This window comes from Microplitis mediator, chromosome 6 (assembly GCF_029852145.1).
Source record: "Microplitis mediator isolate UGA2020A chromosome 6, iyMicMedi2.1, whole genome shotgun sequence".
In the NCBI taxonomy this organism is placed as follows: domain Eukaryota; kingdom Metazoa; phylum Arthropoda; class Insecta; order Hymenoptera; family Braconidae; genus Microplitis; species Microplitis mediator.
Genome location: NC_079974.1, coordinates 7,618,518 through 7,623,403, shown reverse-complemented (window position 1 = coordinate 7,623,403; position 4,886 = coordinate 7,618,518). Strand labels below are relative to the sequence as shown.

The 4,886-nt window shown below is 26.9% G+C and overlaps 1 long non-coding RNA gene across 1 annotated transcript; it reads right to left on the bottom strand.

The window, feature by feature from the left end:
* Positions 1-3,070: 3,070 nt before the first annotated feature.
* Positions 3,071-4,118, bottom strand: LOC130670365 (uncharacterized). The gene is made up of 3 exons (XR_008990358.1): positions 3,989-4,118; positions 3,527-3,689; positions 3,071-3,256 (listed from the first exon to the last, which is right to left on the bottom strand). It is a non-coding gene; the product is annotated as an uncharacterized LOC130670365 (long non-coding RNA).
* Positions 4,119-4,886: the final 768 nt, after the last annotated feature.

The following is a 4,886-nucleotide window of genomic DNA, read 5'->3' as shown; positions in this document are numbered from 1 at the left end:
GAAAACCAACGAAAAAAAAATTTTCAAAATTTTTGCTGGTCTTTCAATACCTCTATGGGCGACAACAAATTTTTTTGAATAATCCGACTGTCTGCCTTTTCTCGGAAATTTTATGCCCTTTAATTTGGTGGCCTTAAAAAGTCTCTACGACGATTTGGCGCCGAGTTATCATTGATCAAAGCAAAAAAGTCCATTTTGGCTTTGATAATCAATAACTCCGGATGTATTGATCGTACAGAGAATAGAAGCAGGGTTCTGAAAACTGAAAAACATTCTCTATAAGGCAAAATTAGTGGCATTTGATAGAAAAATTTTTTTGAAAGCGATATTGTTTGGTAAAAAACAAGTCAAAATTCACAAATTTAAGGATATTCGGAAATCTTGCTATAACTTTGGATATAACGAATAAACAAAGGATATCTTCGACTTTTTTTCAACCTCAAAGTGTCTTGAAAAAACCCTGAAAATTCCAAATCGCTGCGATTTTTCTTTCTTAGTGCCCCGAAGCTTTAAATTTATCGATTTTGTCAAAAATCACCATAATTGGTAGTTTCTCGGTCTTTATTCATTTTTTCGATTTGAAAATGGTTTTTTTATCGATAATCTCCATTTCGTTGATCAAAAAGATCGATTATCGAAAAAAATTGAAAAAAAAAAAATTCCGAAAAAAATTTTTTTTTTTTTCAAAATTTTTTTTTCAAAAATTTTTTTTTTTCAAATTTTTTTTTTTTGTTGTATCTGCAATGATTTATCATTGTCAAAAAAAATTCCTAAAATTTTTTTTACCGCCGGCATTAAAGTTACCTAAAGCGTATGTTTGTTGAGTTGACATTTTAAAGCAGATGCAGTTACAGCGGTAAAAAAAATTTTAGGAATTTTTTTTGACAATGATAAATCATTGCAGATACAACAAAAAAAAAAAATTTGAAAAAAAAAAATTTTTGAAAAAAAAATTTTGAAAAAAAAAAAAATTTTTTTCGGAATTTTTTTTTTTTCAATTTTTTTCGATAATCGATCTTTTTGATCAACGAAATGGAGATTATCGATAAAAAAACCATTTTCAAATCGAAAAAATGAATAAAGACCGAGAAACTACCAATTATGGTGATTTTTGACAAAATCGATAAATTTAAAGCTTCGGGGCACTAAGAAAGAAAAATCGCAGCGATTTGGAATTTTCAGGGTTTTTTCAGGACACTTTGAGGTTGAAAAAAAGTCGAAGATATCCTTTGTTTATTCGTTATATCCAAAGTTATAGCAAGATTTCCGAATATCCTTAAATTTGTGAATTTTGACTTGTTTTTTACCAAACAATATCGCTTTCAAAAAAATTTTTCTATCAAATGCCACTAATTTTGCCTTATAGAGAATGTTTTTCAGTTTTCAGAACCCTGCTTCTATTCTCTGTACGATCAATACATCCGGAGTTATTGATTATCAAAGCCAAAATGGACTTTTTTGCTTTGATCAATGATAACTCGGCGCCAAATCGTCGTAGAGACTTTTTAAGGCCACCAAATTAAAGGGCATAAAATTTCCGAGAAAAGGCAGACAGTCGGATTATTCAAAAAAATTTGTTGTCGCCCATAGAGGTATTGAAAGACCAGCAAAAATTTTGAAAATTTTTTTTTCGTTGGTTTTCTTATGATTACTCCGGAACCGTTCATGATAAAAAATTTTGAGGTCCAGATCTGAAAACTAGAAACTTGAGGCTACAATTTGCTTCTTTTAGTTTTTTTATACGACCATTTTTCACCGAGTTACAGCATGTTGAAAATCACCTAAAAATTTCGGATTTTTTTTCTATCCCTTAATTTCTGTGACCAGTGTATTTATATCGCATTATAATTACAGCCGTACTTATAGCAAATCAAAATGATTTGCAGCCGTATGCACTTTTAGAAAACTAAAAGTTCAGCTTCCTAATTTACTAAAAAAAGAGTCTAGGATTATATTCATATTGCATTATAATTACAGCCGTTCAAATAGCAAATCAAAATGATTCGCAGCCGTACGCACTTTTAGAAAACTAAAAGTTCAGCTTCCTAATTTACTCAAAAAAGAGTCTAGGATTATATTTATATCGCATTATAATCATATCCGTACTATTAGCAAATCAAAATGATTCGTAATGGTTTGTAAATCCACAATTGCACAACTCACTGGCTTATTTAAAAAATGACCTATAGATAGTTTCACTATATGCAAGAAAATAATAATGTGATAATAAAAAATATTGACCGCTAATTTTTTTCATGAATTGTCAATTTCAAGTTTTTATTCATTATAAATAAACCAAAAGTATTTAGACAGCCGTTTTGAAAAGAGTTTTTATATTTTAGAATTCAAGTGTATCAAAAAATAAAATAGATCAATCAGTTAATTTTTTAAGTTAGTGCGTTTACCAATATCCGTACATACTGACGAATATCACAGGTTTTTAAAAAAAAAATTTTTTTTTTTTTCAATCATTATTATCAGAACAAGTAACTTGAATTGTGTTCATTTTATATAGTTCAGGGGAATTCATTATCAGCTACTTCGGCACTTAAAATGAATACCATGTGACATACAACATGTGGTTCAAAAGAGTTATAAGGAGCACCACTGTACGTTTCATAAAATTGATTGCAGCCTAAAAAAAAATTATATTGAGTAAAGAATAAGGGTGTACGAATAGTTCTAACTTATGAATTATTCATATCGAATCAAACTATTCGTAAGTTTTCGAATTATTCGTAAATTTTCAAATAATTTCAAAATTTTTTTTGAATGACTTTTAATTGTAACATTTTTTGTTACTTCAAAAACTAAGCTGTCCATCAAATAAAAATTGCATATTTGAAAGCTGATCAGAATTTTCTTGATTCAAATCGAGTAATTTGAGAAGTTAAAAATAATTCGAAAATTTCGGAATGATTCGATTTTATCTTATTATTGGAAAAATCGAATTATTCCATTCGAACACGATTGGCACCTTGAAGTAAAGAAAAATACAATAAATAGTGAACATTGTGATTTGTTATTTCCGTTTTATTGATAAATAAATTAATAACTATTACCTGCCGATTAACGCATTGTACTAAGAGCCTTATATTAATTTGGATTATTAATTTGTAAAATTCGAAAACATAATACATCTGGATGACAAGCAGCGGTTAATGTAAATAAGTAATGATATGTCATTGTGGCTGGTACTGATAATGTGCAAACTGTATGACTTCAATCAACCACATAGTGCATTTTTATCAAATCACTAAAAAGTAAATACAATATTTTTGTAATTCATGCTATATTTATTCTGACTATTTTTTACTTCACTTTTTCAGTTTCAAATTATTGTATAAAAATATGTAACAAAGTCTTGTAAAAATTCGTAATTATTTAATGTGTAAAATATTATCTAAATTTTAGTCAGTATCATAACAAAAAAATAAGAAAGTGTATTAAAAAATGGCCAGAAATATAGATATGTGTATATTTATAAGTTAAAAATCATACTCTTCTTTATATAAGAGTAAAATACCTTGTGTAACTGCAGCAAATCGATTCCCAGATAGCCAAATGACGTCTTCATTTCGATTAATATGTTGTAGAAAAATCAAAAAATAACTTTACGTACTTTTACGTACAGGCAGCTCTTTCTAATTGAGTATTTACACCTTCTATCCGAATAACGCAGAGAGACACTAAATTCGGGGGAGACATATTTCTTTTGAATTAAATTAATGATTAATTTATTGAATATTTAATTTCACAATCCTGCAGTTAGCAGACAATTCAAAATTTTTGGAATTTTTTTTTTGAACAATTAAATTTGACGAAGAAAAAAAACTAAAAATATGCACGTATAGAATATTAAAAAAACTATAAGTGCAATTTTTAAAAATATTTTTTGTTTATAATTCATCATTTTTATAAAATTCCAAAAATTATTAGACGTCGTCTAACTTCAGTATCATTTAATTTCACTAACTTTTAAACTTACCATATATTATTTAATTATTTAATGAATAATTATTTATTATTGTGTTTCAGTGAAGAAAATAAAATATTTTTAAATTATTTAGCTTGTTTTTTTTAAATTAATTAATTTACCACTGCACACTTCAAGTATGAAAGCGCTGAGGGTTATGAACGGTTTTTTTCCGACTATTTTACTAACACAAAAATATTTCGACACTCTTTTAATTACACGAAAATTGGTTAAATTGTATACTACCACATAGATAATTTAATGAGGAACAATTTGAACGTAACATTAAGTCGATTAATTATTTTATTAGTCTAAAATAAATTATTTTAACTGAAGAAACCACTGCTGTCAATTGTTATGTATGAAACTTTGTGCTCACAATAACACTGGGAAGACACAATTAATCGCCTTTATGTTTTTTTTTATTGTCTTTTTAATTTTTATCACAAAAACCCTTATGAAAATCACTATTTACATCCTTTTAGTTTGATTGGAATTCATTAAAAACTTAAAACTGATTAGTCACGAAAAATGAAGCTGCCATGTTTACTGTTATTGTTTATTTCATTTTTTCTTTCCATCACTAGGCAGCAGCATTCACAAAAAGAGCGACATCTAAGACAAAAAAGCGGGATATTTGAAAAAAAAATGTTAACAAAAAAGTATTAATCTGAAAATAAGAAATAAAAAATCAAATTTATAATTTATCAGTTTAATAAACATTCATAATGAAAAAATTGAATTAATGTTATAAAATAAAAGTAATAATTCAAAAGGAAATGCGCAATTCAGGTGTGCACTTTTAGATTTCCCGACATATTTTTTTTATTATTTAAATTACTTTTTAATTATTTAATTCAATGTTTTTAAAGAATAAACATTTTTTTCTCCCTACAATAATTAAATTTTC